A 14,885-nucleotide genomic window follows, 5' to 3' on the forward strand; every position below is an offset into this window, starting at 1 on the left:
TTTGCTTTTTTGGTGATCTATATGAAATTATATGGGCGTATTGAAAAATTAATTCACAAGGATTATTTGCAGAATTGCAGTAAAGTACATTTTTGATTTACACAGCAATAGGCAAATATTTGCTGACAGTCTACCAGATCTTGGAAACAAGAACTCCGTAACACTTCTGAAATGATGTTATCACATCTGCATGGCATTCCAGTCAAAAGGGACAGTAAAATAATAGTTTGACTCTTCAGTTTGAATCTTGCTCGATTAGTGCTAACAGTGGCTTCCAATTACTAATTGACTTCATTGCTCAAATACGGCCCAGTTTGGCAGTGATACCAGGATGCCTACAAATGCGACATCAGTTAGTCATCTATGCCCATTCCCTGAATGGAACAGACGTACTGAACAAAAGACAGCACTCTAGCTATCAGTCTAGGCAGAAAGGTGAAGTTCTAAATGAGCATACGGTATGAACTGGTGGGCTGAAACCCAATTCTTTCAACTCCATTACTTCATTCTATCACCATTGTGATATATTTAGTGAAATGCTCACGAATTCTTCCACTACCTCACTGAGACATGCTAATACTTTCTCAATAGCATCTGTATGTCAAGTTCTATTGTATGTGGATATGTAGATTAAAAGCTAATTTAAAAGTAGTCACAAATAAAAACTGGCCTGAAAAGTAAACTAAAATAACCAATGTTAAATATGAATTTAACAATAAACTAATATTTCAATATACATATTATCAATATGCAAGAGGGGCAGTAGGCATTTCCCGGTTCATGTTCTCTTATCTACTTACTTTGATATAAATAGATCTAGGCTTAGGGAAAAGAGGATCTGTAGGGTTAGGATATCATTAAATTTAAGGTAGCAACTGGGTGGTTTTGATTTTTGGGTTGGACTTCAAGTACAGGTTGAAGATATATGGTTGAATAAATCGTCACCTTAATGATACCGATAGCAAGTCAAAGTGATGTTTTCTTGAAGTGAAGGTATTACCATAAGAGTATGTTTGACAGTGGTCAAAGTAACAACATAAATAAATGTGTGCTTACAACCATTAATGATGCTGCAGCGTGCATCTACATTTTGGCACCTAATCATCTCATTTCTGCTGCACCAGGTTTAAATTGCATTGACTACATTCATCACACCCTTAGTGATAACCAGTTTAAGAAAACACCCCATCTGCTGCCTTCTGATGATGCTGTGTTCCAACACGTATGTTCTGTACATATGAAGGTAAAGTGTGCTACATTTCCAGGATGACATTCTGGTAAGGGGCTTGAATTGAATGAAGTAGAACATATTAAATTGTTGTTGTAAGTGTTCAAACTCTCTTGTGATAAAGGTTGGACTGCCGAATATTCAAGATTAACTTTTGCTGCTCATCCTGTAACATAATTAAGGTACAAGACTGGATGAAAGGGTATTAGATTAAAGGTGAGCATATTGGAAGCAAATAGAATTACTATATTTTTTCTTTTGGTAGATCATTTTTCATAAAAATGTTCCCGACCTGACCAGAAAGACCTATTAAACAAGACTGGAAATAATGAAAAATCGTTTGTGTCCAGAGAGGGTTTGTCTGATTAGAATACAATTTGTAAGGTTGTTATTGCTAAAAAGGCTCTTTGATCCTTAACCGAAAAGTATACCAACTACTAATGCAAGCTGTAAAAAGTTCAGGAAGTGCGTTCTCAAAAGACATGGATTGAGAAAAACAGAACTACCACCATCCAAAGATCATTATCTCTGAAGGAAGAACAATATTCTGTGAAAGAGAGAAGCACTGCCTTGTTTGTGAGGTATTAATCCTGCCACTTTGTGCTGGGAATTTATTTCTCAAAAAGAGTGGTTATAAGACATGTACACATTTGCTTACACCAGAAAGAATGCTGAGAAGATGTCTTCTTATTGCACATCCCTAAACTTTCAAACGTATAACTACAGCAGGTACTGCAAACATCAGCCTATCTACATTAGTGCAAGTGTGTGGTGTTGCGGTAGAGAAATTGCATAATATGTGGGGAAGCGTTATTGCAAGGAGTTTACTATGCTTTAATTCTAGAAGAGTGTGAGATTGAGTATTACAATGTAATCTTCTGAATAAACATAAATAAGCTTTGCTGCGTTCAAGATCTGGGCTTCCTTTCTGCTACTTCCTTTTTACTGGAAATCCTTACAGACAGATATTGACACCACCAATTCACGTGAGAAGTTCAAAACCTCTCAGAGAAAACATCTGTTCCAAAATGAATCAATTGGGTAGTGGGGCTATCTACCACAGACCAACTGCAACTAACATCTAATGTGCACTCAACCCAACTTATATTACCTACATGCCAAAAAAGCTAAACAGACCTTTCTGATCTAACTGTTGTCGCTGCTTCAAATAAATGATTAAATAAATTAAATGAATGAATGATAAAGGATTGACCACTTGAGACAGTTTCTACTGACGAAGAAAGGTTCTTCTGTGAGGTACCGAGAGAATTGAGCAAAAAGGAAAAACTCCTGTGCGATGAGATGAACTAGCATCTCTAGAGAGACAAGATTATTATTTTGGGTTGTGAGGGACAATTAGGAATTTACAAGACAAGCAGATGTGTGAGCTTAGATGTAGTGGCCAGGAATTGATGTCAAGTAGACACGTTAACTACAGACAGCAATTTAAAACCAGAGACGGGACCGGTAAACCTCCCAAATGTAGTGTGGAATATGATCCCTGTAGATAGCATGGGACCTATCTGTACTAAACATGGCTATGAGGGGCATTTTATATTCATGAACATGTAAACGGGTTTCAAAATAAAATATATAAAAATTTGCATTTCATATGGTCACCTGAGAGCTCATCAAATTCTGAAGAAAGGCAGTAGAAAAGAGGAGCTGTTGGACTACAATGAAATCAAATAAACGTTCATATAAGCAAGAAGCAATTTTTAAACTCAAAAACAAAGCACAGGTTCTCTATTAGTAGTTGCATTCCACAACATTTTTCTGTACTGCAGGACACCAAATGTTGTAATCCTGATAAGTCTCTCCATTCTCCTGCTTTGAACAGAACATCCTTTTTAGGTCTGGCGTTAGACAAGACCTTTTGATTTTACCAAATGTATAAGTATTATATACTTATTGGGGCTTTCAGCCAGCTCTCTTCCTCTACTGGTCTATAGTTGTGTAATTTCATATTTTAGTTCTACCCACTAATGCACACCACACCACATGCGGAAATGGGCAGCCACTTCAGTCATTAGCTTTCTTCAGTTTGAGTTACGGCATTTTGCGACTTCATACGAGGCACCTCCGCATACAAAGCAGTTCCCTTCAGTGGCAGGGACTCCTATTGCAGACCCCCAAAAAGTTTTTTATTTTTGCTTTAGTCCAATTCTTTTTTTATATTTGGGAGGGCCCGGCAGTTTCCCAACAATACAATTGTGCAAAAAAAAAAAACTACCAGTGATAAAGCCAAAACGCTCACAGTCAATGCTGTACATACTGGCTTTGCCAATGTTTGTTTATTTTTGGCATTAAATCTGATTTTGTATGATAGTCTATATGCCGAAAATATAGAGTCTGGATTCAGACACAAATTTCATAGTATTCCGGAAATTTGAAGTTATTCAGGAATTAATGCTCTGAGAAGTGAGGTAGAAACAATGGGGTAGCTCTGAGGCAGGTTTCTAGTAACAATTGATTTATATAATGAAGAAAGTTTGTTAACATGCGAGGAAGCTAGAAAATTAATGGCACGTCAAGAGGTGTGTTGATCCTTTGTGAACATTATGGCTGGTGTTTCGGAGGTAGAGTAGGTACAACGCATGGGCGCACCTCTTGACGAAAGTGTGACTTCAGAGGATGCCCCGTCCGACCAGAACATGAAGTCCTAACAAACAAGAGTTAGGGTTGTTATCGGGAACAGTATGGAGGGAAGAAATTCATTTTCGCACATACATGTGCCCTAATATTTCAGAAGCAGGGATCCTTGAGCCCTGAAAAAATCCCCTGATCAATGTTTGATGTAATCTATGAGCAGAAACATGTTGGCTTGTTCTGGATACACACATTGTATCCTTAATCATCCAGCACTCATTGTAACTACACCCAAGGTATCTTCTAATAAAAAGGAAATTGCTTAGGGTTTTCCTCAAGGCATTTTTATAATTAACTGGATCCTGTCTTTCTCAAGTTGCTTTTCTTATTAAGAACTCCATCTCATAGAAGTTGAGTCCGCCCTGGTAGTACCATCTTACCAAGGTAGGGTGAGGAAGCCAATGATGAAGCATGCCACAAAAACTGGGCGGGACTTCCTCATCCAATAAGATTAGCATATCAGCAGGTCCTAGGGTTTAGGCAAGTGTCCTAGTGAAACACTACCTCCATCACCACCGCATACTTTTGTGTTCATTCTGGTATCCCTGAGGATATGCAGTAGGTGTACTTCCTACACTCTTGATGTGATATATATCGTTTTTATTTTACGCTCGAGTATCCAGAAAAATTAGGTTATTATGGCCTGGTTTTCCAGGACAGGCCCCCAAATCAGGGTTGCTATCCGGACTTCTGAACCAACACGAGGGAGGCTGGACGATCTCTTCCCTGTACAAAGCATGTCACTGTAGAAAAAAAAAATACGGTGCAATTTTGGCTCAAGGACAGATGGATTGCTGATCTAATGGACCCTCCCTCATTCATAGTGGGACAAAAAACGCCCTTATATGACTGGAAGCTCAAGCAATGCTCATTTCAAGCTAATACAGTAAATATTTACTAGAACCTATTTCACTCCAACTATGATATGCAGAATTTACCCATTCCACCCAGACAATTGTCCAAGATGCACTTTAGAGTATGTAGATTTAAGACATATGGTTTGGACCGGAGTAGGTATGCCAGTTATTGGGACATGGCATTCACTAGACTGAAGATATTGTTGGGTAATCTGAATTTGTCAGAATGCCAGAATGCATGGTCAGTCAATCAATCAAGGAATTGTGAAGCGGGCAACTCACCAGTGAGGGTCTCAAGGTGCCTAGGTGGGAGGGTGGGGGGGATGCAGCTCCGAGTCAGCTCAAGAGCCAGGTCTTGAGGCTCTTCCTTAAGGTGTGCAGGGTGGGGGAGCGTCTGATGTTGACCGGGAGCTCGTTCCAGGCCTTAGCCGTGACGTAGAAGGCCCTTTCACCCGCTGTGGTTCTGCGGATGCGTGGGGATTCTGCCAGGGCGAGGTTGGCGGAGTGGAGGTTTCTCTTGGGTACGTGGAAGGAGACTCTTTCGTTGAGGTATTTGGGTCCGGTGTTGTGGAGGGATTTGCAGGCATGGGTTAGTAGCTTGAAAGCATGGTCTATACAATTTGTCATCTTGATCATGCTGATCCTTAGGGGGGGGATTACATGGTTTTGTTTTTTGACCAAAATATTTCAAATGGCTTCAAAAACACAATCTTTCTTTTTCAAAAAGACTGTCCATGCCATTTTAGACATGCCCTGCAGCATCTTTCAAACTTGCAATAATGATACATTAGTGACTGATTCTGATGATGACTTCTGCTATAACATTTGACAGGTGCTATTGCACATCAATGCTCAAGATGGTCACTCGTATCTTTGTAGAAAGTAAATACACAGTAATTACTCGGGAAGCAATAATTAAAGTGAAGTTTTGCATCCAAGACGACGTTTTTAAATCCTGACTGGCATAGGTCTGACCTTTGTGTTTTTTAAGAGAAATGTAATTGATACATTATGTTGAATAACGTTCTTATCAGCATACTCATAAATAATCAGTTAGAAACAAAGATGTGCTTAGAAGCACTCCAATACAATACAAAAAACATGCATTCCTACTCTTGTGCGTTAATTCAAGGAAAAGGAAGCTCAAGGAGAAATATTCAGTACACAGTCCTTAAATTTAAGGCATGCAAATGTGTTACGCTCTAAAATTCTCCCCCTAGACAAAGCATCTTCTTTATTAACAGGCTCACAGGTAGACATAGACAGTTCTCTCCAATCATCCTCCTGAACCAGGTAAACTCTTCTTTCAATGCTCATTTACTAAACCTCCACCCACAATAGCCAGTCTCCCTTTCAATTATCTCCCCTCGGAAGATCCTCTAGTTGTTACACCCACGATCAGGCAATCTTTCGGAAGGTTAAGTCCAACAAATTGATGGATCACAAATACACTACATGTGCTTTGTCCTAACATTATACCACTCCCTTAACAGTGTCCAGAAATGTCCTAACATCCTAAAACACAGGTAACGCCTTATGGTCCATTACTGAATAGTTTTCCTGTTTCCTCCAAAGCCAATGAGGCAAACAAGATAGTCACTTCGGAGGATACTACTCAGGGGCGGCTCCTCTGCTATGGCCGAGGAGCATCACCCTACTACCGAAAGCGAAAGGCAGAAGATTAAAAATGAAATGATAATTAAACTATATTATCATTTTATTTTTAACTTTATTCCAGTCCGGCTAGTCGAGGGTGGGGAGATCCTCTCTATTCCAGCGTAGTCCACTAGGGAGAAGGAGTGGTTGGCATACTTTAAGTGTGCATGTCTGTTGTGCCCAGCCAAAACAAACAAGTGCACTTAGCATTTCTCCATCTGGCTGAGTTGCACAACCGGGTGGTGAACCAGCGCAGGCTCACAGGCCTTAACTGGGCTGCATTTCAGCCCGCTCAGGCCAGTCACAACGCTGCCCTCATGTGAGAACAGCATCGCGATTGGGTTGGGACGGGAGCAGAGAAGCACTGAGGCGGCGTCCAGCAGCAGCAGTTAAGTTCTTTTATGTTTTTTTAAATTTTTTTATTATTCCCCCACTCCACCAAAGTGTTATTGGCAGTAGTCGCTAATGATATTACTCCTTTAATGCTGGGTTAATACATTGCTTAAGTGACTGCAGTGAAATAAGTGGCAACCAATGATAGTTACCTCGAAGAATGGCACTAACCATGAACCATGTGTAAGAAGGTTTTCAGCACTGGCTGAATATATACTTTGTAGACAAAACCTTTGAAATGTGGGAAACTACCATAATGACTGGGGCAAAATGTCCAGTGTGCTACTCACTCATGTAAGATGATTACTTGCTCACTCTAATAAGCTTGTCTCAATAGTGCCCCTCACATCACTGGGCAGCAACATTAGTATGAGAATGAGCAGCATTTCATGACAAACGAGTGCTAAGAAGGAGCACTGTTTATCTCATTTTTAATTAAAAGTTCTTCTCGACTCGCTTCAAACATTTTTTAACTCTTTTTTTATGTAAATGCCACATTACACTGCATTTATGGTCAAAATGGAAACGCATTATGCATATCACACTATAAGATATAGTCAGGAACTTAAATTATATTTGTCCGTTAGAGGCATCATAGTGATTAAAGATTTCACCAATTATTTTTCCCGGGGAAATGGTATCCCTAATATACGTTATGCTCCTGAACTTAATTTAGTAGTTGTCCTTCTTAATATCTATACACACTGGTCCAATACCTCAAGCACGCAAGCACACTTTGTAATATGTCATGTTCTTCATCTGTCCCCCACATACCAAGATATCAGCCTGAAAACAGCTCACACTCATCATCCTATTAGAGATCTTATTTACTACACTTTGAAACACTGACAAGGCTGATGGCAAGACAAATAATATGTGCTTCATTTTATACACCTTTACAGTGACATAAAAGAATGGGGATGACCTAGTAATGGGATGAGTACAAATGTATCACTCATTACCTACATATCGAATGTTAAACGCCACTCCACATTTCCTGAAAAATGCCACTATCTAGATTTATATCAGGAGGCTTAATGCCCTCTCTCAACTCTTTCACTTCCACTCACATAGCAGTAGGATGGTGTAATAAACACCTTCTCCTTTCCCCTTATCAGTGCTCAATTTGTAAAAACAATAAGTGCCAAGGCCCTCGTCAGGAGGCCAGGCCACTGCCAGCGCTGCCAATGACAGTACCAACACAACTCCTAACCATCAACCTACCACAAGAGTGACAATTAAGACTATTATGATTACAGACCCTCAAAGCTATAAGAATGGCTTGGACGTCAGGCATTGGTCATTTTTAATGTATATTGAATCAATAACAACTGTGATTTTGCTCTTCCCTAACTTATACAAACAGTCCCACCATGTGGCAGACTTTCATGCGTGAGATCAAAAAGGACTAGCCCATTTGTGAATTTACATAGACTCAAGACTGTAAGGCAGGGTACAAACCATTTTGTTTGTTCATGAAGCCCTCGCCCACCAACCTAGTTGATGGCATGCTTCATCATCGGGCCCACCCAGTGACACAGAGTGTGTCCCGGGTGTGCTTCGTTGCCTGGATACAGCGGAGCAGGTATGTATCTGAGTGTGCAGTGTAGTGACGTGAAGGTGACGATTTAAAAGCTATGCAGGTATCCCAGTACCCGAGGGTAAATTATATTTTAATAACTGGGTCACTGCTAGCATTAAAAAAGGCTATTGGATGTTATAGGAATGTTAATTGGGGTTTCCTACATCCAGGTGTGGTCTACATGTTTCAGCCAGGCCTTTATGATTAAAACTGGCTTTCCTCAGGACCAAAGTGTGTAGGTGCAAATTACTTAGATTTAAGTGATTGTGTAATTTTGAGAAATGTGTAGCACTTGCTAAGGTGCTTTACATGTGGGAGGGGGGATTCCCTCTTAGAGCATTAGTTGGCTTGTTGCCAAACATGCCCCATGGAGTAGTCCGGCAGAGGAATGGACCGATACTTTCGGTCAGTGTCTGCGTTGAGCTTCCAGTCGTCTCTGCGGCCTCCGTTGGGCTGTCCTCGGACTCGGTGTCACTGGGTGGGCCCGATGATGAAGCATGCCACCAACTAGGTTGGTAGGTGAGGGCTTCATGAACAAACAAAATGGTTTGTACCCTGCCTTACAGTCTTGAGTCTATGTAAATTCACAAATAGGCTAGTCCTTTTTGATCTCACATATAAACCCCGGGGATACGGACTAGCTACCTAGTCCTCTCTCTCTCCTTTGATAGTGAGATATAGACTTTCATGAGTGCCAGTGCTGACAACTAAGTGCCGGTACCAGAAACCACCAGCTCAAATTAAGCACTGCCCCTTATGTGCAACAATACATTCCCAAACTTCACTTCAGAATCTTCCTGATGCACATATTTTACATTCCCTTGCATGTGTGAACGAAATGTGTCCTTCCACACGGAGGGCATAATAATTGTAATTTAGGGCCTACTTTAACATATGTAATGTGACCGCATTTGGAAACAGGCTCAGCGTGTACCCTCAGATCTGTATCATTCTTTAGCTAAGGATTCCTTGCTTGCCAAAACAGAGCTGTGGAACCCAACACTACATTCCTGAGAAGCCTGTGACTGCTCACCTCCGCTACCATGAAAATCAAGTGCGGAAAGGGTTGCCCTTGGTTCAATTTGCAGACTCAGAGTATGATGACCCATGGGCCACCAGTGTCAAATGACCTCAACGACACCAGTTGAGGCCTAGTAGTCCCTGTCTGCCCCATGAGCCCCTGAAGGGGGGTGTAAAATTGCCACCATCCGGCAGTGAGGAGAACACCAGGTGTCTAGTTAGCATTACAGTTTCAGCTGTACCTACTTCTATAGATCAATGCAGTGCCTAATTCTATATATTCTTAAACTATATATGAAGCGTCTGCAAGTCTTGATGGAAGGATTTGATGTATTTATTCATTAACATATGGATGTCACATAACTCTTCATGAAAATGACTTCAACAATGTTATCACTTTTAAAAATGCTTTAATCAAACTTCAAAAATGGATGCCTGTGAACTTTTTGAAACATAGTCCTGAGAAGACTGGATTCATTCTACTTCTCGGACAACTCCTCCTAAACATATACACAGACTGGATAGCTGAACTAAAAACGGATGCTTTTGGTTCCAAACCTACCCAAGTCATCAAATATTTAGGCTTCCTTTAAGATTTCACCCTAATCAGGAAAACTCACATAGACAAATTAAGCACCTCTTTTGTTATGTTATGTTATGTTATGGGCACTTATTGAGCGCGCGACTCACCCTGGGGCATCTCGGCGCTATATCTAGTGGTCTACTGAGAAGGGAAAGGGGGAAGACACGTCAGAATAGGTAGAAACTCTAAGAGATCAGAATAGGAAGGTTTTCAGTTGTTTCCAAAAAATAGCAAAGGAAGGGCAGGTGCGTATGCAGATGGGAAGTGCGTTCCAGTAACGCGGTGCAAGATATGAGAAGGCCCTGCCCCCAGAGCGGGTAAGCCGGATGAGGGGGGGTCTTCAGGAGCTCCAGAGCATTTGATCTTAAGTTACGAGTAGAGGTAGTTTTTATTAGTTTATTTGCCAGGTATTTGGGACCTTTACCGTTTAAGGCCTTATACGTAAGGCAACAGGTCTTGAAGTGTGCTCGTTTCGAAATAGGGTGCCAGTGCAGGTCAAAAAGCAGCGGGGCTGATGGCATACCTGCGGGGTGATTTAGGATCATTCGGGCAGCGGTATTTTGAATAACCTGAAGTTTTTTTAGCAGTGTCGGGCCAAGTTCCGCCAGCAGAGCGTTACCATAATCGAGGCGGCAGATCACCATGGCCTGGACTAGTGTTCTACGGTGCTTGATGGGGAGAAAAGGGAGGATCCTCCGTAGTAGTCGAAGGCTAAAGAAACAGGAGCTAGAGATTGCTGCAACGTGATCCTTCATGGAGAGGGTCTGGTCGAGTTTAAACCCCAGGTTTTTCACCACTTGTTTGGGTACTGGTGCAGTGCCCAGCTCAGGCGTCCACCACTTCTCGGACCAGAAAAGCAGAGCCTTCCCAATTAACAGGATTTCCGATTTGCTGGGGTTCAATTGGAGAAAGTTATCTGTCATCCAGTTGGAAATGGTAATTGTAGGAACCTGGGGTCACCAGGCCCTAAGGGCGGTAACGTGGCGCGAGCCGGTCGGGCAACCAGAGGGCTATGTGTTAAGCAACCATACACCACACACTCCTCATGGACTAGGGACACACACAATAAGTGACGCCACACCGTTTAAATTATGCAAATACTTCAAGTTTATCCAAGTATAGCTGGTCAGTTGCAGTTCAGGAAGTAACAAGGCGATACATGCATCATAATACCATCCATCAGTAAATACGGCAATCTTGGCGATATTTATGCAGTGCCTAACCTCATTCAGATACCCACGGCAGTTGGCTAAGTGCGGGTAATTATAGCGCTGTGCGCGCTAAGTGAGGCCTTTCCCTGAACAGGCCGTCTAACACAGCACGATACTCGTAATGGGTGACATCGGGTACATTAACATGGAGCCTGTAGAACTGAGCGCTCCTCGTAATCGATGGCCCCTAATCCTGTGAAGCAAAGCATATAACCAAGCGCTAGGTGCAATCATTTACCTGTGAATACATTTGAGCAGGGCATATACCACCACGCGCTACTCGCGATCATTAGCATATAAATACTTTCGAGCAGAGCATCTAACATACCACGCTACTCGTGATCCTTAGCATGCAAGTACTTTCCAGCAGAGCATATAACATAACACGCTACTCGCAGTCCCGGTCTCTCCGGCTGGGGAAGCGGAGTCGGTGGTGTGAAGCGCCACACGAGGGTACTGTCAGTCTGTACTTGGGACGGCTTCCAGCGGGGAGGGTTACCGGACTTGAGGAGCGGGTCCTTATGCTCCGGTGCAGTTCACAGAGCACCGCGCTCAGTATCGTGGAAGGGGGACACGGACAGGATCCCTCGGCGGGGTCTCTCCGTCGCGCAGGCAGGGTAGGGGACTCCCACGGAGGGGACAACCCGGGCCAAGTGCGGTGTGGTTCCCAGACCAGCAGGGGGCGCACCAGGGGGGATCTCGGCCTCCGGGCTTACCTCCGTCTCGGCGTCAGCAGGCGTCCGTCCTCACGACGATGGGGGAACTCGGCCCCGACCTTGCTCACCTCCTCACACGGCTGCGACGGCAGCGACGGGGCCCCGGGCTTCTCCTGGGCCTCGCGACACAGCAGGGCACTTCTCCAGGGCCTCGCGACACAGCAGGGCACTTCTCCAGGCCTCCAGGCCGCGGCGGTGAGTGCGCTGGCTTCGTCGTCGCAGGGGGGGGGCTCAAGTTAAGGATGGGGATATGGTGCTCAGCGGAGCACGCTGCTGGGGGTCCCAGACCAGGGCAGGGAGCGCGGGGGTCACAGCGCTAGTACCTGGTCGATCCCCGGTGGCTTGGCAATCGGCTTAGCATTTAGTTTGATGGGTCAGCTTGGACACGCAGTCTCAGCTCTGGCATTCAAGGTTTACAGCTCGCTCTTGTCATGCAGTCTCAGTTCTTACAGTTAGGTTTCAGTTCCCAGTGGACAGATGAAGTCTTGTGGCGCAGATGTATCTGGCGCCCTTAAGGGGTTCTGTTACAGGGGGTAGGAATGGAGAGGGCGACTAGATCCTTCCTAGTCAGGCTGGCAGAGAGTCTCTGGGTCCTCCTACTACTGGGCAAGATCAGTGGGATTCACAGGGCACCTCACTCACTTAAGAGGCAGTACCTAAATCCTGTCACTCTCAGAGGCATAAGTCCCTGGCTAGGCCCTACCGCCTACACTCCTGGTGGATTCTTCCAGCGCTGCTTCACCCCAATGGCCAACTCACCACAAAAGTTTCCCTCCCACTCTTAAGTAGCCCTAGGTCAGGTGACCTCTACCAAGGCGGCAAAAGTAAAACCCCACCTCCCTTCTAGAAGGTTCCAGCATCTTCCAGGAGCTTCCCCACTCTACCTATGGGACAAAAAGGCGGGCTGGTGTCGCAACATTGTTGTGGGTCCCAGCCAGCTCCTGGCAGCTAGGGTGCTACTATGAAAAACGACCACCCTGCAGTAGCAGGGGTCGGTGGCAGCCATCTTGGGAGAAGGGAGCACCTGCACCTTAACACTGATTGGCAATGAAAAGGCGCCCGGAGACCTAGTCCAACATAAAAACGAGGGTGGAAAAAATGAGGCACGATACAAAAATAGAAGGGGAGACCACCCTAGGGCTGACAGGTCCAACATGCGTCCCCCCCAGCCGAAAGAGGGAAGAGCTACCCAACCTCTAGGGAGTTCTCTTCACTAAGGCGGAAAAACCTGGAGAGACCGTCAGCATTGGCGTGGTCAACTCCGGGCCGATGTTCCACCCGAAAGTCCATCCCCTGTAGGGAAATGGACCACCTCAACAACTTGGGGTTTTCGCCTCTCATCTGCATGAGCCAGCGAAGGGGGCGGTGGTCGGTCTGGATAAGGAAGTGAGTGCCAAAGAGGTATGGCCTCAACTTCTTCAGAGCCCATACCACCGCGAAGGCTTCTCTCTCAATGGTGCTCCATCGCCGTTCCCGAGGGAGGAGTCTTCGAGATATGAAGGCCACAGGTTGGTCCTGGCCCTCGGTGTTGAGTTGCGAGAGCACCGCACCTATGCCGTGCTCTGAGGCGTCGGTCTGTACAATAAATTCCTTGCTGAAATCGGGTGTTGCTAGTACTAGAGCTGTACACATCGCATTTTTCAGCGTATCAAAGGCTTCTTGGCATGCAGCTGTCCATATGACCTTGCGAGGTTGTTTCTTTGAGGTCAACTCCGTCAAGGGGGTCACGATGGTACCATATCCCTTGACGAACCGGCGGTAATACCCAGTGAGGCCGAGGAAAGCTCGGACCTCTGTTTGGGTCTTGGGGGGCTCCCAAGCCAAGATGGTTTCAATTTTGGCCTGGAGGGGTTGCACCTTACCTCCGCCCACCAGGTGTCCCAGGTACACGACAGATCCCTGTCCAATCTGGCACTTGCTGGCTTTAATGGTTAAGCCAGCGCGTTGCAGCGCCTGCAATACCTCCTGGAGGTGTTGCAGATGGTCCTCCCAGCTGCTACTGAAGACAGCTATGTCATCCAAGTAGGCTGCTGAGAAGGACTCCAGGCCAGATAGTACCTGATTCACTAACCGCTGGAATGTGGCCGGAGCATTTTTGAGCCCAAAGGGCATCACTCGAAATTGGTAGTGGCCCTCTGGGGTGGAGAATGCTGTCTTCTCCCGTGCTCCGTCGGCCATGGCAATCTGCCAATATCCGGATGTCAGGTCAATGGTGCTGAGGTACCGGGCTGCTCCCAGCCGGTCCACCAGCTCATCTGCACGTGGGATGGGGTGAGCATCTGTCTTCGTGACAGAGTTCAACCCCCGGTAGTCCACACAGAACCGAAGTTCTGGCGTCGTACCCGGTGGGGCCGCTTTCGGCACCAACACCACTGAACTAGCCCACGGGCTGCTGGAAGGTTCTATCACCCCCAGCTCCAGCATCTTTGCCACCTCACGCTGGATGCTATCCTTCACTCGGTCAGAGAGCCAGTAAGACTTGTTCTTTACCGGGGGGCTATCCCCTGTGTCCACATCATGGGTACACCAATGAGTGATTCCAGGCGTGAGGGAGAACAACGAGACGAACTGTCCCAGGACATGGCGACAGTCCCTCTGCTGCTCTGGGGTCAAGGATGGGGAGAGGACTACACCTTCCACCGAACCATCCTTCTCTTGTGCCGCAAGAAGGTCAGGAAGAGCTTCACTCTCTTCCTCTTCGCTCCCATCCGTCACCATAAGGAGAGCAAGCTCCGATCGCTCATGGTGCGGCTTCAGGCGGTTGACGTGGAGCACCCTGAGGGGCTGACGGGGGGTTTTTACATCCACAATGTATGTGGTCTGGCCTCGCCTCTCCACAATATCGAACGGGCCAGTCCACCGGTCCTGGAGGGCACAAAGCTCCCCAGGTTCCATAACCCACCCCTTCTGTCCAACGTCCAACTCGACCGTCCGAGCGTTGCGGTCATACCACTCCTTCATCACGGTCTGGCTAGCCTCCAGGTTCTCTG

At 45.2% G+C, this 14,885-nt stretch overlaps 1 protein-coding gene across 1 annotated transcript in view; it reads right to left on the reverse strand.

Moving 5' to 3' along the window:
* Positions 1–14,885, reverse strand: part of DPCD (deleted in primary ciliary dyskinesia homolog (mouse)) — a 125,164-nt gene that overhangs the window by 75,090 nt on the left and 35,189 nt on the right. The window lies entirely within an intron of this gene.

This window comes from Triturus cristatus, chromosome 1_2 (assembly GCF_964204655.1).
Source record: "Triturus cristatus chromosome 1_2, aTriCri1.1, whole genome shotgun sequence".
Classification (NCBI taxonomy): Eukaryota; Metazoa; Chordata; class Amphibia; order Caudata; family Salamandridae; genus Triturus; species Triturus cristatus.